Consider the following 23,111-nt stretch of genomic DNA (forward strand, 5'->3'; position numbering starts at 1 on the left):
TAAAAATGAAATTTCCAGTTGGAGACAAGCCTGAAATATATGTAGGACTCTGTCCTAAAACAATCAAAAAGCATGGGGGGAGGGGCTACAGGAGGCCTGAAGGAATTGACTAACTGTTCTACTATCCCACTTAAAGAAGACAAAGAAGAGAGAACATTCCTCCCTAGTGGAGGGCACAGCTCCTCTTGGAAACAGGATAGCCTCTACAAGATACCAAACCTCTAAACACCTACATCTTAAACTTCCCAGCCTTCGATAAATTTCTACTACGTATAAGATTCTTAGTCTATATTATTTTGTAAATACCTCGATCTTAAACTTTCCAGCCTCTAGAACTCTGAGGAATAAATTTCTACTATGCATATATTGTTTAGTCTACATTATTTTGTTATAGCAATACAAATCTAGTAAGAGAGGCAGCAGGTTGTAGCTGAATGACCAACTTTTACTTAAATGAGTTGCTACTATCTATAAATACTAGGGCTTAATAACAAAATAACAAAATGATTGAACTATTTTTATGCTACACCTTTTAATAGCAAGTCATTGAAGTATGACTCTTCCAGGAATTTAAGAGGACGAGAGTAATACTTAAGGAGCTGGGATATAGGTCTTCTGGTGGAGTGCTTGCCCGGCATACTAGAAGCATGCATGGTCCAGTTCCCAGGGCAGTACAGAACTGGGCCCACGGTGACCATGCCTGCAACCCTAGCTGTTACGCCAGTACTTGGAGGTGGGAGTGAAGAGTCAGAAGTACAGAGTTGGTCTAGGCTACATGGTGAGTTCAAGGGACTCATGAGCACCACCTTACATTGCAAGGGAGGGAGGGAGGGAGGGAAGACAACACTTAAAAACTGTTTAAAAGATTTTTAAGTTATGCATGTTCATGTGTGCTGTGACGGAATGCGTATGTGAGCGCAGGTGCAAACAGAGGCCAGAATCCCATTCTAAAGACTTTAATAACTGCTCAGTTTTTCCAGATGCACCACTACCCTTTTCCTCCCATGAGAACTATATCTCTAACATCTTATACATAAAAGAAAGAGTCCAACTTTCTACCATAAGTGCGTGAAACTTCCTCCGTATGATTATAACTACCTATATTCTAGAGCTACAGGACTAATGCCAAGTCTCGGGGTGAGGAAATTCTTTTTCCTTAAGGTGCTATGGTTTGCATCCAGGTTCTTATACGTGCAAGGCAAGCATTGTACTACTGAGCGAGACCCCATGCTCAAAGCTTTTGGAAAGGATGTTTACCTAAAAGGATTATGGCAGGCTATTTAACATTACTCTTTACCTAAGATAAATGTATAGATAGATTTTAAGTTATTTTGATTCCGTGTGTGCATGTATGGAAGGCAGAGGGCAACTTTGAGGAGTTGGTTGTCTCTTTGCCCCACGTGAGTCCTGGGATTAAGCTCATGTCGGGATTGGTGTCGGACACCTTTACCCACTGAGGAACCTAACTGGTCCTGAATTTCTTGTTTTTAACTAAGCATGCATGGACATGCCTGTGTGGGGAATCCCATGAGCGAGTGCCATGGAGTCCAGTAGAGGGCGGTGCATGATGCACCGGAACTGGAGTTAGTGGCTGTTGACAGCTGCCAGATGCAAGCGTTTGGACCCTAGCTCAGAGCCTTTAAACTTTTAGTAAATTGACTGTTTTAATGTAATTGGTAAGAATGGAATTTTAGAACTTCATGTATCGTTTGCTATGTTATTTGCCTCCATAACTGCGATACATACCTTCTGTATGCTTTCTCATTGACAGGTTGAACATTTCTTAGAATCAATTAAGTGATTTCCACTTAGTGACAGATAGAATTAATAGCTTATCCATTTCATATTCAAAAGAACAATTAGAAATGTATCACAGTTTTATTACTTGACATCTGCAATATTTTAGAGAACTGTAATGTCCTTTCCATTTCTTCTTTTGCATTGTAATGCCATGTGAGGAAATGTCTCAGCACCACTGGCCTCTCCATGCAGTGAGGAACTGTGATCATCACAGTCATGTGGCTTCACATAAGGTCTGAGAAGTACATTGTGAGGCAGTTTTATTGTTGTGTTGAGGTTGTAGGCAGTGTAATCTTATGAGACCACTGTGACATACGGAGCCTGCTGGGAAACATCTTTATGTAACACATGACCATAAATAGAGAGAGAAAACCTTTAAAACAGCATATTATGGGCTTGGGATATAGTTCAGTAAAGTGTTTGTCTAGTGTACAGGAAGCTGTGGGTTTGGTCCCCAGCACCAAGTAAACTAAGCATATGGCACAGATCTAATGCCAGCACTCAGGCAGTGCGGTTAGGCGGTTCCGATGTTCTACATCATAGGATGATCAAGTCTGAACTGCATGAGGCCCTGTCTCAATAGCATATTATAATTGAAAATGATGTAGATAAATAAGGTTTTAGGAATTCCGAGATAATAAAATGTATTGAAATTGTGTGGTTTTTATGCTTATTTTTTCCTTTTTTAATTAAATATTTTCTTTATTTACATTTCAAATGTTTTCCCCTTGCCAGGTCTCCCTTCTGGAATACCCTATCCCATTCCCCCTTCCCCTCCCCCTGCCTGTTACCCACCCACCCACCCACTCCAGTCTTCCCGCCCTGGCATTCCCCTACACTGGGGCATTGAACACCCTCAGGCCCAAGGGCTGCTCCTCCCACTGATGTCCTACAAGGCCATCCTCTGCCACATATGTGGCCGAAGCCATGGGTCCCTATATGTGTATTCTTTGGTTGGTGGTCCAGTCCCCTGGAGCTCTGGGGGTGGGGGAGTGTGGTCTCTTGACACTGTTGCTACCTCCATAGGGCTGCAAACTCCCTCAACTCCTTCAGTCCCTTCTTCAACTCCTCCATCTGGGCCCCTCCACGCTCAGTTCAATGATTGGCTATGAGCATCCACCTCTATATTTGTCAGGCTCTGGCAGAGCCTCTCAGGAGACAGCCATATCAGGCTTCCATCAGCAAGCACTTTCTGGCATCCACAATATCATCTGGGTTTGGTGGCTGTATATGGGATGGGTCCCCAGGTGGGGCAGTCTCTGGATAGCCTTTCCTTCAGTCTCTGCTCCACACTTTGTCTCCCTATTTCCTCCTGTGAGTATTTTGTTCCCCCTTCTAAGAAGGACCGAAGCATCCACATTTTGGTCTTCCTTCTTCTTAGGCTTCATATGGTCTGTGAATTGAATCTTGGGTATTCCGAACTTTTGGGCTAATATCCACTAATCAGTGAATACATACTGTGTGTGTTTGATTGGCATTGGGATTGGGATTGGGTCACCTCACTCAGGATGATATTTTCAAGTTCCATCCATTTGCCTGTGAATTCACGAAGTCATTGTTTGTAAATATACCACATTTTCCATACCCATTCCTCCATTGAGGGACATCAGGGTGTTTACAGCTTCTGGCTATTATAAATAAGGCTGCTATGAACATAGTGGAACATGTGTCTTTATTACATGTTGGAGCATCTTCTGGGTATATGCCCAGGAGTGGTATAGCTGGGTCCTCAATACTATGTCCCATTTTCTGAGGAACCACCAAACTGATTTCCAGAGTGATTGTGCCAGCTTGCAATCCCATTATTGAAATTTTGAATGAATCAAATTGTGGATATGGTACTAAGGTTTGGGCAAGAAGAAGGGTTAGGCTTCAGAGAAGATGAAAACAAGAAGAAACACTCAGGGTCACTGTTCATCTCAGTGCTGAAACAAAACATTAGCAGGTGTGTACTGAAGTTTACTGTATGCTCTATAAAGACTAGACTTTGAAAATTCAAGATCTGTTTCTAACCCTATTTTTAATAATAGCTTTGATGTGGTTAAGCCACCTTCAATATTGACTTGCTGTATAATCCAAAAACATGTGATAGGAAGGGCGTGGCCGTCTTATAGAAGCTGTAGTTACAGGGCTGGTGAGATGGCTCAGTGGGTAAGAGCACCCGACTGCTCTTCCAGAGGTCCAGAGTTCAAATCCCAGCAACCACATGGTGGCTCACAACCATCCGTAACGAGATCTGGCGCCCTCTTCTGGAGTGTCTGAGGACAGCTACAGTGTACTTACATATAATAAATAAGTCAAAAAAAAAAAGTAATTTAAAAAAAAAAAAAAAAGAAGCTGTAGTTACATATGCTCACCCTCTCTGAGGAGACTGCACATGTCTGACTCCAACCTGCATTGTTTGTTCTGTCAGCACACGATACTTCTGATGTCTGGGGTTACCAAAGAGCAGTCTCTGGGCACTCGGTGTGTGTTGGTCCTCGTCACACTCATCATAGTGGTGAAAACATTTGTATTTTGGTTGTTTGTGAAAACTTAAGTGGTAATTATCTCCTAGCATTGACTATGTACTAGTATGTATATGATGGTAAGACATTTATTACTAAAATAGCTTCAGTTCAAGATACTATTTCATTATTTAAAAATTTTCAATAGCAATTAAAAAAATGTAAGTTATTAGTTCTTTGGACAAAGTTTTTTTTTAATATGTAGGCTTTACTTCCTAAAAAACTTTTAAATGGGAAAGAAAACATTGATTCAGAGGATCATTAAAATCACTCATGATAATATAAATGTTATTAGAAAAGTTGAACATTCTTGTTTTTGTTTTTTTTTGTTTGTTTTTCCAGACAGGGTTTCTCTGTGTAGCCCTGGCTGTCCTGGCACTCACTTTGTAGACCAGGCTGGCCTCGAACTCAGAAATCCGCCTGCCTCTGCCTCCCGAGTGCTGGGATTAAAGGCGTGCGCCACCACGCCCGGCAAAGTTGAACATTCTTAATGTAAGAGGTAGCAATACTTTATAATAAATTATTTTATATTTAGAAAATAGACTATGTTTTAGTACTATACGATAGTATTTGTTAGAATGGTCTAAATACTTTTAGAGTATGTGAAGTAGTAGTTCTTAGTAAAATAAAATGCTTTTTCAGTTGTAGGATTAGATATAATGGGCAGGCTACTGAGCTATTACTCTAGTCCTCTTCACTAAAAAAGAATTTTTAACATTTATTTATTATTTATATGAGTCCACTGTAGCTGTCTTCAGACACACCAGAAGAAGGCATCAGATCCCATTTCAAATGGTTGTGAGCTACCATGTGGTTGCTGGGAATTGAACTTAGGACCTCTGGAAGAGCAGTCAGTGCTCTTAACCGTTGAACCATCTCTCTAGCCCCTACTAAATGTTTTTTTTATGTTATGAGAAAGAATAGATTTTTGAAAACTAGGGTTTTTTTAAATTTATTTATATGAATACACTCCAGCTATCTTCAGACACACACTAGAAGAGTGCATTAGATCCCATTACAGATGGTTGCAAATCACCATGTGGTTGCTGGATTGAACTCAGGACCTCTGGAAGGGCAGTCAGTGCTCTTAACCACTGGGTCATCTCTCCAGCTGGAAAACTATGTTTTTAACAGTACTTTAGCATATAGCCTGAGGCAGGAGGATTGCCACATGAAGCCCAACTTGTGCCACACAGTGAGTTGGCAACTTGACTTCAAAGCAAGACTTTGTTGCTAAGAAAACAAAGAACTGATGTAAGGCAGGTCCAGGTCTCTTTGTGTAAGCCTATAATCCTAGCTACTCAAGAGTCTACCTGCATTACAAAGTGAGTTCAAGGATAATCTGGGCAGCTTTCCTCTAATGAGGGTGGGTCAGGTAGCTCAGCAGGAGAGCATTTTCCTATTGGTTGACAAGTCTAGGGTCATTCTCCAGTAGGGAGGGAGGGAGAGAGAAGTGGGAGGAGGCTGGGAGTGGAGAGGAGGAAGGAAAAAGAAGGAAGGAGTCAAGGAAGACCCCACGACGAGTGTTCTGGCATCTGTTAGCAACTATAATATATACTGGGCAAAATTACAGCTACTTTTCATGAAGTCTTTTCATTCTGACAATTTGGAGTACTTTAAAAATACTAATTAAAAATTTCAAAACTCTCATGGTCGATACATATAATTTAAATAATTAGATATTTCATATGAAAAAAAAAAAAACCCGAGAGAGTCAAAGTTATTTATCTGTGATCACATAGTATTTAACTGATGGAAACTGAGTAATTCCAAATTCCTGTGAATCAAATATAACTCGTGTAAAACAAAACAAGTGTAGTAATACCAAAATTGCAGCCCCATAATTTATGTTTTTAATATTTTTTAATTAATTGTGTGTATGTGTGTAAATGTATGTCAGTATACACATGAACCACAGGTGTTGGACCTGGATCTGTAGTTACAGTGGCTGTGCAGCGCCCAATAGAGGTGCTGGGATCCAAATACTAATGCCCTAAAACACAGCAGTTTAATTACACATCTTTAATGAGTATTCTAATATGATTTCTGTTAAGCATAAACATTTATATGAGATATTCCCATCCAGTTTTAACAACATGGCCCTTAAGTTGATTTCTTGAGCGCTTTTGTTGTTGTTTTGTATGGTTGTTTTGAGACAGGATCTCTCTACATAGCCCTGGCTGTTCTGAAACTCACTCTGTCCACTCTGTTCTGAAACTCACTTTGTCCTCAGCTTGCCTTTGCCTTCCAGGTGGTAGGATTAAAGGCCTGTCTGAGCTCTCTTAAACACAGGTCATAAAAGACAAAATTGTTTAAGACTGTTGTCCATCCTTCTTGTCAGTGCTGATCAAGGGTGCCTGCCGCTGGGTCTCAGACAGGGGCTCCCCCTCTTGCCAAATGACAGCAGTTGGTAAGCCTCGAGTGTCCAAGATACATAACAAAACCGGCTTGGAATAATCTATTCTAACAAGCTGCGCTTGACTTATTGCTTTTTCTACTTTATTAAGTGCCTCCACTGCCAAAGGATTCAATTTTCTAGGAGAGGTGATATGAGAATCCCCTTCCAAGATATCAAACAGGGGTTTCAATTCTGTTGAAGGGATTTTTAAAAAAGGTCTAAGCCAATTGATATCTCCCAACAATTTTTGAAAGTCATTTAAAGTATGTAAATTATCCATCCTGATTTCTATTTTTTGTGGCTTAATAATGTTGGGCTGTATAAAAGAACCTAGAAACTGTCCAGAGTCTGCCAATTGCACCTTTTCAGTGGCTATCTGTAGCCCCCATTGCTCTAATGTTTTCTGTAACACAGGAAAAACCTGTTGCAGTACAGATGGATTCTTATGGCAAAGCAGGACGTCATCCATGTAATGGATAGACACTATTTGTGGAAATTGTCTCTTTATCGGGGCGAGTGCTTGGTCTACATACAGTTGGCAGATAGTAGGGCTATTGGCCATCCCTTGGGGCAAGACTCTCCATTGATACCTCTTATCTGGTTCTGTATGATTGATAGAGGGGACACTAAAGGCAAAGCGAGGTCTATCCGCAGGGTGTAACGGTATGGAAAAAAAGCAATCTCTGATGTCTATAATGAGGATGTTCCAGCCCTTAGGAAGGGCGGACAGCATAGGTAATCCTCTCTGTACAGGCCCTAACAGGGACATCTGTCCATTTATAGCTCTTAAATCATGTAACAGACGCCATTTGCCAGACTTTTTCTTTATTACAAATATGGGGGTGTTCCAGGGGGAAGTAGAGGGTTCAATATGGCCGAGTTTTAGTTGTTCTGCAATAATTTGTGTTACAACGCTCAATTTCTCGGAGGTTAGCGGCCACTGAGGAACCCACACAGGATCCTCCGTTTTCCATGGTATAGGTCGTACTGCCTCAGTGGCGCCTAGGAAAAACCCAGGCCTGCTCTGTCCTTATTGGCCTTGTGTGAGATTGGGCGCGGTTCGCCTTGTTCATGGCGTCCCAAACCCTGGCCTTCTTGATAACCCATTTTCTCCATCATTTCTCTAAGACGTAATGAATAATCATTGGTCAGAGTCAGTCCTAAATCTGTCATGACATCTCTCCCCCAGAGATTTACAGGTAGGGGTAGAACGTAGGGGGAAAAGCATCCTTTTAAACCCTCTGGTGACGTCCAGACCAGCCGGTTGGTACTAATGTCTGGACTGGATTGATACCCCAGGCCTTGTAAAGAATGAGAAGATTTTGTCACTGGCCAAGCTTTAGGCCACCAATGTGTGGAAATAATACTCTTATCAGCTCCGGTGTCAAGAATGCCCTCAAAATTTTTACCATTTATGTTAAGGATTAATTTCGGGCGCGAATCAAGTGACAATGTCAAATAGGCCGAATCCATTTCTGAAGATCCCATAAGTTTTTTATCTTGATTGGGTAATTCTCCCAGCAGCGGGAGGAGGAGGAGCTGAGCAATCCTGTCCCCTTTTTTAATAGAAAATACACCATGAGGGCTGGAGCATAGAATCTGCATATTTGGGATGTGTTGATTATCTGTTATGCCTGGATGGACTATTAGTCCGCATGCGGTAAGGGCACCACGGCCAATGATAAGTCCCACCGCGTTGTCCGGTATGGGAGGCCCTAAGGGCATGGCAGGGACAGGTTGAACCCCCATCTGAGGTGTTAATAAGATTGAGGTGGTGGCGCACAAGTCCATTCTTGTGCCTTGGCTTGATCTGCCTCCTCGCTCAGGGGACTGGTCCCAGCGAATTGGGTCCCGTATTTTTGAGGGCCCCGGGGCCGGGGGCCCGCAGGCCCGTTTTTTGGCTCCTGTCTAACAGGGATAGCAGGCGGGAGGAGGTTGCCTTTAATGTCTCTAGTTGATCTGCATTGACTGACTGGATGGTAACCCTTTCTACATCGGGAACATAGGGTAAGAGTTCTCTGGTTTTGCTTAGGTGCTCGGCAATCTTTTGCGAGATGCCCTGATTTCCCACAGTTGAAGCAGGTGCGACTGCTGCCCCCCGTAGGGGGAGGTCGCCTTTGTGCCTGTAAAATGGCTGCGGCGAGCCCAGAGTTACTCAACGGTCCACCAATCTCTCTACATATTCTAAGCCATTCTGACAATCCCTTGTTTTTCCTCGGCGCTATTGCACTTCTGCACTCCTGAGTGGCTTGTTCAAAGATTAATTGCTCTATAAAGGGTCCGGCACAATCAGGATCCCCGAAAATCTTTCCTGCTACCTCCATCATCCTGGCCACATAGTCTGAGAATGGTTCCTGAGGTCCCTGTATAATCTTGGTGAGCTGATTACTAGTTTCTCCTTTACGGTTGAGTGATTTCCATGCTCGTATAGCAGTACTGGATATTTGGGCATAAGCTCCCCAATGATAATTGACCTGATCTGCTGCATAAAGACCCTGTCCTGTAAGGAGTTCAAAGGTCCAGTCTCTTTGCTCTGGGGTCAGGGCTGCGGCATTAGTCCTAGCCTGGGCCTGTGCCGCCTCATGCCATAGGGCCTTCCATTCCATGTATTGTCCCATGCTTGGTAGCACAGCTTTCGCCACTGTTTGCCAGTCACTGGGCGTCAGGGCGGTTAATGCCAGTCGATCTAACTGCATTAGAGTAAAACTGGCATTTGCTCCAAACTTTCTAACTGATTCTGCAAGCTCCTTTATTTGGTTATAATCAACAGGAGCATATACTCTCCCACCATCTTGCTCATAGACAGGGTAAGCGAGCCTGAGCTTGCGATGCACCTTTTCAGGTAACAATGAGAAAGCTTTAGGGCGTATCTCATAAGGTGGTGGGGCAGAGGGAACTGTCTGTACGGGATTCCTGGGTAAAGCATTAGGTTTTGTTGAAATGGCAGGTTTAGAGGTCCGTTTATTTAACGGCCTCTCATCAGGATAATACCTCTCTCTCTCATATCTGGTTGCTTCCTCATCAAGTTCTTCCTCTTCCTCTGTATCTAGTCTCCCACTCTCTGCTCCGGATGACTCTTCAGAGCTTTGAATATTGAGTGCTTCAAGCTCTTGGGTTGGGTACAACCCAGGCTTAGATATAGGTTGAAAAATCGGTACTCCCTCGGAGTCCGATTCCTCATGTGGGGAGGCAGGTATACTGCTTGTTCCCCTCTCTCCCGCCCTCTTAGGCTTCCTGGGAGGTCCTTTTTCACTTTTATTCTTTGGGATCCTCTTCCTAGTTTGTGCACGTGCACCCATCCTCTCACTACGCTCAGATTCTGACATGCCATCCTGAACGGTCTCCAAAGCTATTTGTCCCTTTTTTCTGACTTCCTCACATGTTTCATCCTCAAGGCAGTTTTTGATCATCTTCCAAACTGCTTTGGTGCCCATACGTAAGTCGGGGCACAAATCAAGATCCTTCCCCAATTTTTTCCATGAGGCCAAGGTCAAGGAGCCAGAAACGGCATACCAAGGGGCAACTCTATCTACCTCCTCAACAAAGTGCTTAAGAACCTTGTCCCCTAGCTTTAGGTCTCTTTTCTTAAGGAGATTTTCAAGTGATGTTTGGATTGACTGTGACGACCCCATAACGGGTCAAAAGTAACCGCAGCTTATCTACGTCCGCCTTAAGTCACTGTTAGAATCAAAAAGATGTCTTGGCGCGGCCCACGGCTTATCTACGTCCAACAGCGAGAAACCGAAAGTACGGCTCGCCTTTCTGCTCTTTCATTTACAAGAGACTAATTTGGCGCCGCGATGGAGTGCAACGCCGCTTATCTACAACGGACTGATATGCTGTTGGAAACTTGTTAACACCACCGCCTATGTTCACAGATATAACTGGCCAGGAGGAAGAGTAGAAGAGCTAAAATAGCGATGATAATGGCCTCTGGAAATCTAAACCACAATCCGGACAAACCCAATACCTGGGAAAGAGTTAAAGAAAAGAGTTCATGTTCAGGCATACCTTTCCGATGCGTAGTCTAGCCACAGTTCTGAACCCTCCCCGTCGCCGAGGGGTCTCCGAAGGTGCTGACGATGGTCTGGTCACAATTCCCGGGTTTTTCGGCACCAAATGTCCCGCGCTGATTTTCCCGCCAGCAAGAAACAACGCGGCACACAAACAGGATCCTTCTGTAGCAAGCTTTAATGCGTCTTGAGAGGGAGAGCATCAGCTTCACAAGGCGGAGACCCCAAGCCCGAAAACCGCCTCCCTTATATAGGAGATTTCTCTCGCCTCGGACGTGGCGATTCCCTATAGGCCAAATTCTTGTCACCCGAGGTGACGTTGTCAGGCGGGCAACTGGCACCATGAACGGTTAATGCCAGCACATGCGCGGATCACTTGTTCATCTCCAGAGGCAGGCGATGTCGGTGCCATCTTATAATGGCACTAACACTTTCTTAGATAGACTTGACGATAAACTCTTTCTTAAACTTGACTATTTAAATAAAAACAATTTTCCTAATGGAGAATCTTAAACAAAAAAAAATAGGTAACTCCTCTTGATTAGGGGATTTTGGAGCTGGAGAGAGAGCTCAGAACACCTGAGTTCAATTCCTAGCCCCATATGAAAAAGCCTGCTGAGCACATGCCTGTAATGGCCGCCCTCTGGCGGCAGAGGCAGTAGAGCTTCAAATTCAAGACTAGTCTGGACAAGTGAGGCCCTGTCTTTAACAGGCAGAGGATTGTCCTAGGGGTGTAGGTCAGTGATAGAGGTGCAGGAAACAGAGGAATGTTTTAGGTATTCTCTCACTACCTCTTCTGTTCCAACTAAAGAAATGAGTTTTATAAAAGTATTGGGCATGCTGGTCTTACTTGCTTTCAGACACATAAACATTTTTATTTATGGTTAACTGATTTCAAGAATGCTAAGACAGTAAGGAAAGAAAATATTTTAAACAATGCAGAGTAGAAAGAAACTGACATGTAAAGAATGAATTTGAACCCCACACCTCACACTGTAAACATGATTTACAGTGAGTAAAAGATCTACATGGAGGTATGGTAGGACTGACATATAACTTCATGTCTTGGGCGGCTGAAGTAGGAAGGTTGCCAGGTAAGGGCAGGCTGAGCTACTGAACAGAAAAAAACAAAAACAGGAAAGCAATCAGAACAATCCAACAACGAGAAGAGAAATAACCAAACTTTTATTTAAGATTTAGGTAGACAACCACATAAAAGATACATCAGTCATTTGGGGAATGCAGATCAGGACTACAGTGAGATATCTTTCACACAGTAAGACAATAAAAAGGTAAATTTTAATGGTGACATGGACAACTGGAACCATAGTACCTCTTTATTGGGAATAAAATGATATAGATACTTAGGAAAACAGTTTGTCCGTTCCTCAAAGGGTTAAATAGAATTACTGAAAGGCTCATTAGTTTAATTCCTATAGATGCTATTGACTTAAGAAAATGGACCACAAGCCAGGCCTAGTGGTGGCACACGCCTTTAATCCCAGCACTTGGGAGGGAGTTCGAGGCCAGCCTGGTGTACAGAGTGAGTTCCAGGACAGCCAGGGCTACACAGAGAAACCCTGTCTCGAACAAAAAAAAAAAAAAAAAAAAAAAAAAAATCAAAAAAAAAAAAAAAAGAAAAGAAAGAAAAAAGAAAATGGACCATATGTCACAAAGGATCCAAGATAAAATATCCATAGTAGCTCCAGATGTGAAGCCTGTGTTCATTGACCAACAGATAGATAAGCAGAACATAGCATGTCTCTGTGCAATGGCTAATCATCATTTTCAGCTTGACTAGATTTAGAGTCACCTAGGACACATACTCCTAGGTGTGCCTTTACAGGGCATTTGCAGAGAGGCTAGCTGAAGAGAGAAGAGTCACCCTGAACATGGGAGTGACATCTCTGGGCTGGCGGGGGTCCTGAGATGGGTAGAAAAGGGAAAAAGAAGAAAGCCAGCTGAGCACTCTTTCTCTGTTTTCTGATTTACCGAGGTATGAGCAAATTCTCACTACTGAAACTTCAAGCCACCCCGCTTCTGCCATGTCTTCCCTGTCATGGTGAGCTATATCCCTAAACTGTGAGCCCAAACAAATCCTCCTTTAGGTTGCTTGTTGGGTGTTTGGTCACAGTGATGAGCAGAGTAACTAAAGTAGTCTGACTCATGCAGAAAATGGAAGTTCTGCCTCATGCCTATCTTTAGGGTTTTACTGCTGTGAACAGACACTGTGACCCAGGCAAGTGTTATAAAGGACAACATTTAATTAGGGCTGGTTTATAGGCTCAGAGGTTCAATCGATAATCATCAAGGCAGGAGCATGGCAGTATCCAGGCAGGCATGGTGCAGGCAGAGCTGAGAGTTCTCCATCTTCATCTGAAGGGCTCCTAGTGGAAGATTCAATTACAGACAGCTAGGAGCCTATGCCCACAGTGGCATCCTACTCCAACAAAGCCACACCTCCAAATATTGCCACTCCCTGGGCCAGGCATATACAAACCATCACATGTTAGATGTTAGGACATCTAACATGAAGAAATCTTGAAAATGTCATTATAAGTGAGAAAAGTCAAATATAAAAGGCCGCTATGGCGAGCATACCTGTTTGTGGAGATGGAACCAGATCAGTGGTTGTTGGAGAGGAGGAGAAGCCTGAGTTGTCATAGAAGGAATGGCGACCAGTGAGTGCGGGTTTACTCTCCAGGTGCTGATGATTCCCTCCGGCTGATGGCAGGGATGGTTTTCTGCATTTGGGGATGTGCTAATTGCACTAAAGTCCACAAATTTACGTTTTATGTGTTCATGTGGATAGGAATGCTTTTACAAAGACTATAAGCTGACCTGGGAGCTAGAAGTCCAAGATCAACATGTCATAAGAGTTGATTTCATTCTAAGACAGTTCCTTGTTTCCTTCTTACTGTGTGCTTGTATGGTGACCCTTCACTCTGTCTCTTGCCTGCATCTTCACAGACTCCTAGAAGGAGAATACTCTTAATAGATAAGGCCCCCATGTACCACCCTTCTATCTTCCCACTTCCTTTAAGGCCTTCCCTCTGATTCATCATGTTCTGCGGTCTGGATGTTAGGACTTCCACAAATAAATACGGAGCTGAGTGATGGTGAGGAACTCTACTCCACAACATGACCTTAAAAGATTAATGTTATGGCCCGGCAGTGATGGCGCATGCCTTTAATCCTAGCACTTGGGAGGCAGAGACAGGTGGATTTCTGAGTTTGAGGCCAGCCTGGTGTACAAAGTGAGTTCCAGGATAGCCAGGGCTACGCAGAGAAACCCTTTCTCAAAAAACCAAAAAAAAAAAAAAAAAAAAAAAGAGAGAGAGATTAATGTTATGGTACATGAGTTATATCTCAGGTTTTAAAATATGAGACTCACGCTGAGAATAGATCAGTGTGCTAGAGTATTTGCCTAAGCATGCAAACACTCCTTGGTTAGACTCAGCTTTGGAAAATAAAACAAAAGCCTTAAATACCTACATTGTAGCTCGGGTGTCAGATACTATGGGAATCAAGTGCAAAAAATAATTTCTAAGCTAAACTGGGAAAACCTCAATTAGCAACAAGGGAAATAAAATACTAAATAATAACCTTATCAAGGAGTGTACGGAAATGATTGTAAAAAACTTTAGAACATAAAAAATATAAACTAGATTTGAACTAATAAAAAGATAGTTCTAATTAATAATTGTAGTATTACCTATATAGAAATACACCACGATTTGGTTTTAGATTTCTGTATGTGTGAGTGTGCATGAGTTTTTTGGCTGCACGTATGTGCAAGCATGTTGTGAATGTCTGGTTCCCATAGGAGCCAGAAGAGGGCATCAGATCCCCTAAACTAAATAGAGTTACAGATGGTTGTAAACAGCCACGTGGGTGCTGGGAACCAAATACACCCTCTCTCCACACACACACACACACACCATGACATCCTTTTTTTTTTTTTAAACAACTTTTTTATTAGATATTTTTTCATTTACAATTCAAATGCTATCCCAAATGTCCCTTATACCCTCCCCCCACCCTGCTCTCCAACCCACCCACTCCTGCTTCCTGGCCCTGGTATTCCCCTGTATTGGGGCATATAATCTTTGCAACACTAAACAAGTTGATACAGAATTCTTGTTTTTAAAAATATGTAAGGATATCAGGAATTGTCCCATGCATACACAAATAGTTTACTATGTTAATGCATGAAAAGTTGGCAAAAATATTTTTAAACTCAAAAATTTCCCTCTTATCTTAAATACTAGCTAATATTAACTAATCACAAAATGGAAAAGGGGTGATTTCAGAGTGGACACACATCCTTACCAAGTTGCCACTGCTCTCAGCAATGCAACAAACATGCATCCTAGTAACATCACTAAAAGGAGCTCTTCCCCTGAGATGATCCTGCAGGATCTGTGGCATAAAGGCAAACATCAGAACAACATTAGTCACATGACATAGTGCCAGCGAGGAAGATCACATGGGGAGACTAGGCAGACCCACAGGCTGAACATCAGTGGGCTTCTACTGAGCCAACCTAGCCGTTTTGGAGCTGCACAGCTTTGCACTGGGTTTCGTACTTTCACTTCTGAATATATTGTAAGTACTTATTTAACAGCAAACCCAAAAAGTCCACTACAGACCTGGAACTAGAATAACAAAGTTAATTTTATATGCCCTTTTATTGATAGATTTTTATTGGGGAACATTTTCTTTCATACAATGTATTCTAATCATGCTTTCCCTTCTCCCAGCTTCTCCCAGGTGCTCCCCACCTCTTCTAGCCACCCAACTCCTTTCTTTCTCCTTTAAAAAAAAAATAAACAAAAGCTGCAAGCAAATCCCAAGAAAGTCAAACACATACAACAACAGATCCTACAAAAACAAACCTGAAATCAAAATATACAAGTAATAAACCAATAAGACAAATTGGAAAAGTCTAATTTTTTTCTTTGTAAGCAGGTGCCAGTGGCAGATAGCTTCCTGGTAGGGTTTGGGAGCCAGTATCCATTTCTTCTTCTCAGCGCTGGGACCCTGTCTAGCTTGTCCCTGGGCAGGCCCTGTTCATGCTGCCACAGTCTCTGTGAGCTCAGATGTACTTCAGTCCTATTGTGTCTGGAAGACAGGTCTCCTTGGAGTCCAAGGTAAAGAAGAAAGCTGTTTTCTCTGTTTCTAACACTTCTGTCACCAACTGGTGTGCTGACAGTTTAACTTTATCTATCTGTCTATCTATCTGTCTGTCTGTCTATCTACCTACCTACCTATCTAGATTTTTTTTTTTTTGGCTTCTTTTTTTTTTTTAAACTTTTTTTTTTAAAGATTTATTTATTTATTATATGTGAGTACACTGTAGCTGTCTTAAGACACACCAGAAGAGGGCGTCAGATCTCGTTACGGATGGTTGTGAGCCACCATGTGGTTGCTGGGATTTGAACTCCGGACCTTTGGAAGAGCAGTTGGGTGCTCTTACCCACTGAGCCATCTCACCAGCCCGGCTTCTTTTCTTTTTAAGATTTATTTATTTATTATGAGTACACTGTAGCTATCTTCAGACACACCAGAAGAAGGCATTGGATCCCATTACAGATGGTTGTAAGCCATGTGGTTGCTGTGAGTTGAACTCAGGACCTCTGGAAGAGCAGCCATCTCTCCAGCCCCAGTTTAAGTTTATTGTACCTAGCTAGACTTACCACCAAACCACACATCATTCACTGGCTTGGTCCCACAAGATTCATTCACCCGCTTCAGCTACTGTTCCAAGTCTCAGGGGTCCTATACAAAATTGTGGTTCCCATGACTCTGTTTATATATCCAGCAATTTGGCAAAGAGCTTAAGGAACTAAGGGAGGACCATCTGTATCCGTTTTGTTTTGTTTTGTTTTGTTTTGTTTTGCTTTGCTTTGCTTTGCTTTGCTTTTTCCAGACAGGCTTTCTCTGTGTAGCCCTGGCTGTCCTGGAACTCACTCTGTAGATGAGGCTGGCCTTGAACTCAAAATCCGCCTGCCTCTGCCTCCCAAGTGCTGGAATTAAAGGCATATGCCACCACTGCCAGACCATCTGCATCCTTAACACAGGAACGACAGTCTCTGTGGAATTTGCTGCGGTACATCTTCCCTCCTCCAATATCCTGAAACTTCTTTTCTAAACCCCTTCATTTAGGGATTTAATGAAAGAATTATATAGGCATGATTAAGTATTGACCATTGATGAATGGCTCAACCTTCAGCCCTTCTTCCTTCCTCATTCGTCTATCAGCCCTTCTTCCTTCCTCATTCGTCTAGAGGTAGAACCCTCTCCTATCTAATCACATGTTTAATTTCTCCTGTAACCAGCTTCCATTATTAGGCTATTCACATTATTAGCATAAACTCTGAGTTTATGAACAACAAAACAATGCCCCTTCACCTAATTTTACTCTAAGAAGTCCAGGAAATTCCAAGAATCCTGAAAGCACTGTAGCAGACACTAGGGACAAAAGTTAATTATTATATTTATCAGAGTTGGAAAATGAGAATATTTGAAGACCAGGGATATAGGAAGAGTATTTGTCTGCTGTGTTTAAAGCCCAGGGTTTAATCACAAGAGAGACAGAGACAGAAGAGGGGATGAGGAGGAGAACAAAAGAGGAAGAGAGAATAGCATATTTTTAAATTTTGGTACAGGAATGGAAATCCATTAAAGTGTGTGCCTTTGCACAAAGGAGATGGATTTGAGCAGGAGAGGCTGTGAGGAGACAAGGTCTTACAACTAACTTCTTCATGTTCTTTTGGATAATCAGCCCAGAGAGCATCATTAACAAGGTCTGTGAAGCAAGGCCCGGTAATCCAGCATCCCCCACTGAAGGATAATGCTCTAATCCAGCACCCCCTCCCCCACTGAAGGATAATGCTCTAATCCAGCACCCCTCCCCCACTGAAGGATAATGCTCTAATCCAGCACCCCCTCCCCCACTGAAGGATAATGCTCTAATCCAGCACCCCCTCCCCCACTGAAGGATAATGCTCTAATCCAGCACCCCTCCCCCACTGAAGGATAATGCTCTAATCCAGCACCCCCTCCCCCACTGAAGGATAATGCTCTAATCCAGCACCCCCTCCCTCACTGAAGGATAATGCTCTAATCCAGCACCCCCTCCCCCACTGAAGGATAATGCTCTAATCCAGCACTCCCTCCCCCACTGAAGGATAATGCTCTAATCCAGCACCCCCTCCCCCACTGAAGGATAATGCTCTAATCCAGCACCCCCTCCCCCCTGAAGGATAATGCTCTAATCCAGCATCCCCTCCCCCACTGAAGGATAATGCTCTAATCCAGCACTCCCTCCCTCACTGAAGGATAATGCTCTAATCCAGCACTCCCTCCCCCACTGAAGGATAATGCTCTAATCCAGCACTCCCTCCCTCACTGAAGGATAATGCTCTAATCCAGCACCCCTCCCCCACTGAAGGATAATGCTCTAATCCAGCACCCCCTCCCCCACTGAAGGATAATGCTCTAATCCAGCACTCCCTCCCTCCACTGAAGGATAATGCTCTAATCCAGCACTCCCTCCCTCACTGAAGGATAATGCTCTAATCCAGTAAGTTATGACATATGTCTGTGCTTAAAGAAGTATGATTATTCAGCCGGGCGTGGTGTCGCACGCCTTTAATCCCAGCACTCGGGAGGCAGAGGCAGGCGGATTTCTGAGTTCGAGGCCAGCCTGGTCTACAAAGTGAGTGCCAGGACAGCCAGGGCTACACAGAGAAACCCTGTCTCGAAAAACCAAAAAAAAAAAAAAAAAAAAAGAAGTATGATTATTCAATCATTTCATTTTTTCCATACAAATAGGAATAATTGTCTTCTTAATGCTAATTTTTGAATAACCATGAAGTAATTTAGGCATTTAAATATTTATTAGGACTGCAGGTATAGATTAGTGGTAGAATACTTGCCTCACATGCATCAGGCCCTGCATTTAATTAAACCCTCAGTATCACCAGAAAAAAAATATTTATATTCAAATCATTGTTCTTCCGAAAGCTTCATTTTCTAAGAACATTATGTATAAACATCAGAACCAGGACATATATATATGATAGTGAACTATCTATATTTAAAAATTAGAAAAGAACCTAGGCATAAAAGTTTATGAGCACTCTATTCATAATCATTATGAACTTTAAGCATACAAATGTTCTTTAGGGGCTGAGCGTGTAAACAAACTGTGACTTAATGCTTCTTTCACACTGTTACCTACTGTGTTATGTAATATATAATGTACTATAGAATAATGCCAGCGACTCGGAATAAAGTACTAGCACATTAAACAACCATGAACTTCAAGGGCATAAGAAATAGAAAGTATTCTCTGAACAGTGTAATCCATTTATAAGCTGTTCTTGACAAGACAAATGTTAGCAAATCAATGGTTGTTACCTGTTAAAAGTGTACAATTCTAAAAACTTAGTCAAAAGAATTTGACTGAGAGGTGACTTCTGTACTCTGACTGGTATCAGTTAGAAACTTGTACATATCGTTTGTGTGTTTTGTTTTCTGTTTCTGTTGTTTGTATTTCAGGTTATCAAACCCTGGGCCTTGCACATGTAAAGCAAGCATTCCACTACTTAAGATAGACCTAAGTGCATCTTAACAACTCATGTTTTTGAACCTAAAACTATCTACTTACTCCAAGTCAATTTGGTTTTAGAATTTTAAACAGATTTTTAAAATAACATAAAATGGTACTTTTAGTTTTAGTAGCCTTGTGAGTATGCTGTGCAAAAGAATGAAAGGAAAATTGTGAGAATTGGGGAAAACAGCTGAGAAGCTATATGCAAAGAGAAAACAAACTGAAATGTAGGGTTAACAATTCACGACTTGTAACTTAGATGTGCATTTTGTATTAGGATATCAGTAAAGTGGTTTGTATCTTTGACTCTATCACTGTCTGGTTAGGGGAACTTGATCAGGGAAATTAACTGCCCATCTCATCAGATTATTTTTCTGTAATTGAGAAGACTGGACCTTATGCTTCTCAAAGTAAAATGCTTACAATGAGCACTTTACTCAAATGAAGTTTGCTTTGGTGCTGAAATGTTTTAATTACTTAGCATTAAGGAACAACAAAGCCCTAGGAAGATATTCCATGATTCTGCTAGTGATGTCACATGGTCTTGGACAGATATCCTCTAGCTGTAATTGGAAAGAAGGTTATAATTGCACTCATTTTGTCTATGAAAGTCTGATGGTGTGATTTTATTACCAGAGAAGTTCTTGAGTTTTGGGGATTTTGAGGGGAGGGGTGTATGTTGAGTCAGGGTCTTTCTATATCTCTCTGGCTGTCCTGGAATCCACTACATACATCAGGCTTGAACTCACAGAAATCTGCCTGCCTCTGCCTCCAGAGTGCTGAGACTAAAGGTATATACTTTTCCTTTTAAGACTATAATGCCATCATTTTTCCCTTCCCTTTCCATCCTCCAAACCCACCCATAAACTCTCCTTGCTTTCTTTCAAATTCATGGTCTTTTACATGTTGTTGTTATACACACACACACACATATATATATATGTGTGTGTGTGTCTGTATATATATATATATGCATATATATATACATGTATATATGAAATGGATGGGTAGATAAATAGATAGATAGGACCTGCTCAGTCTGTATAATATTACTTATATATCTATGTTTTCTTCATTCTTAAATATTTATTTGGAATGCTTTGCAGACCACTAGGTGGGGATGTAAACAATACAGCACTGTTTCTCTTATAATTTGCTCTAGAGTAACTTTACACAGCCTTCACTGTAGTTCCCAGAGAAGAGCGGATAAGGCAGAGGCATGGCCGTCCGTAAAGGCACTTGGTTTCTCTTTGTAAATGCTGTGACAGCCTGGATTTAGAGAAACTCAACTTCTGAAACTATGAAGTCCTTTTTGCTTAAACGGTGTATTGTGAAACCACAGCATTGACTTTGAATGACTCCAGGGTCAGAAATTGTAAGGTGTTTTTATCTTGTGGACATTTCTTGATACATGTTTAATTATATTAAATCAGAAATGTTTACATGTTAAAAAGGTAAAGTATGGGGCTATAGAGATGACCCCGTGGGTTAAGAGCACCTCCTACTCTTACAGAAGACCCGAGCTCTGTCCGCAGAACGTGTGTCAGGTGGACCACAGCAGTTTCAGGCCACTCAGTGTCTGCTTCTGCCTCCCAAGAGTGTTTGTACATATGTAGTGTAAGTTATTTCCCAGTAAGAAGAGAACTGTCAGTTCTTTAGAACTGGGAAGTGCTTTATCTTAGAACAAAGATCAAAATATGTGTACATATATACATAAATATATACAATAAATAGAAAATATATATAAGTTGGTGGGACTTACAAAGCATCTTTCATTTTAAAGTATTTTCCATCTGTTTAAATGTTGCAGGTCAAATATAAGATTTGTTGGGTTTTTGTTTGTTTGTTTGTTTGGTTGGTTAGTTGGTTGGTTGAGACAGGGTTTCTCTGTGTATTCTTGGCTTGAACTTACTCTGTAGACTAGGGTGTCCTTAAACTCAGAGGTCTGCTTGTCTCTGCCTAAGTGTAGAGGCAATCTATCTTAAAATAGATTTTGGGTAAGGGAAAAGCATAATCAAAATGTGTTTTATGATTTTTTCAATTAAAAAAATTAACTGTACCAAATTTATTTTGTATACCAAATAAAATATCAGTACAACTTCTATTTTACTACTGACTCAGTAACCAGTTTGAGTGGTTTGTTATTGTCTCATTTTCCTTTTTAAGAGTAAACAGATATTTATGTTTCATTAACCACGTATACTTATACTTGCTCTTTCAAAGAAGACAGTGACAAATCATAAATGTTTTTAAAAATATTTAATTTTATTTATATTTACGTGTCTATACAAATATTTGCCATGAGTATGCTAGTACCTTTCACAGTCCAGAAGTGACCATGGACTCCTCTGGAGCTGCAGTTCCAGATTGTGATATTGGTACTGGAAACCAAGCTCAAGTCCTTTGGAAGAGCAAGAAGCACGCCTTGAAAGCACTGAGCTATCCTCCAGCTCCCACTTATGTCCACTTTGTATGCTTTTGATTAGCTTGGATTTTATCTACTATGTCTGCGAAGTGACTTGCCAGTTCGGAGAAATCCTCCCTGTTAGTTTTACAGCTTCCTGATTTATTGTGCTCAAGTGTGTAGATATTCTGTTTTAACTTACCAATATATGGGACATTATGCTTTTCTAGTTCTGGAATTACACGGAATGTAATTCATGGCCTTGCCCATGTGTATTTTATAGGTATAAAAGTATTTCTTCACCGTGTATTTAGGAAGGGGATTGTTAGCCAGAGATAGCCACATATATCCTTCATTAACATTCTTAGGTTCTTCTCTGTAGACACTGGGAGACTTTATATTCCTTGATGCAGGAGGTAAATTCTTCTTTTCCTGAAGTCCCACAGTTTTTATGGTCAACCTTTGATTTTTTTTTATTGGTCTACGAGGTGAGAAATAGTACCTTTTTAAAGAGACTGTACCGTGCTAGTTTACTTTTCTCTTAATATGCCCTCTTGTGTCTAACAAAGAGATCCTTTGTGTTATTTTCTGAGCCATCTGTAAATGTCTTTTGAGGATATTTTAGGCCTTGATTTAAGAGACAGATACATTAGGAGCATTTCCCCTTAACTCCTTACCTGGGGTTTGTGCTGCACTTACTTTCTTTGTGCTTTGTCTGTGGACTTAAGACATTCTTTATTGTGGCTTGCTTTGGTTTGCTTTGAGACTCTGGATTTGAACTTGTGACCTTTCTGAGTACTTATCATGCTTGCCATGCAAATATTCATTTTAATAGATCGTGTTTATCACTCTTTTATTGCATCTGTATTTTTTTAAAGAATTATTTATTTACTTTATGTATATGCGTACACTGTAGCTGTCTTCAGACACATGAAGAGGTCATCAGATTCTATTACAGATGGTTGGTTGCTGGGAATTGAACTCAGGACCTCTGGAAGAGCAGTCAGTGCTCTTAACCGCTGAGCCATCTCTCCAGCCCCTTGCATCTGGATTTTGAGTTCTACTTATGACATTGTCCTTTTTACCTAAAATGAAAGAAGTTGGCAAGGCTGGGGCTTTGGCTCTGCAGTAGAGCACTCTTGCAGTCCTTCTGTTGCCCTGAAAGAAGGGAAGAGAAACAAAGTGAGGGGGAGGACAAGGAAATTAAAAGGAGAGATGGCTCCGCAGTTAGAGTACTGTCTGCTCTTCAGAGAACCCGGTTCAATTCCCAGCACCCTCGTTGCTGCTCACATCTGCCTGAAACTCTGGGCTTCTGACACACACACACACACACACACACACACACACACACACACACACACACACACGG

The 23,111-nt window shown here is 41.7% G+C and overlaps 1 protein-coding gene and 1 long non-coding RNA gene across 2 annotated transcripts in view; one reads left to right on the forward strand and one right to left on the reverse strand.

The window, feature by feature from the left end:
• Positions 1 to 23,111, forward strand: part of Baz2b (bromodomain adjacent to zinc finger domain 2B) — a 390,581-nt gene that overhangs the window by 7,296 nt on the left and 360,174 nt on the right. The gene's annotated exons all lie outside the window — the stretch shown is intronic.
• On the reverse strand, positions 12,384 to 15,638 carry LOC147005909 (uncharacterized). The gene is made up of 3 exons (XR_015046526.1): positions 15,051 to 15,638; positions 13,320 to 13,692; positions 12,384 to 13,105 (listed from the first exon to the last, which is right to left on the reverse strand). It is a non-coding gene; the product is annotated as an uncharacterized LOC147005909 (long non-coding RNA).

Source organism: Mus caroli, unplaced genomic scaffold (assembly GCF_978045245.1).
Source record: "Mus caroli unplaced genomic scaffold, Mus_caroli_1 scaffold_2, whole genome shotgun sequence".
Lineage (NCBI taxonomy): Eukaryota > Metazoa > Chordata > Mammalia > Rodentia > Muridae > Mus > Mus caroli.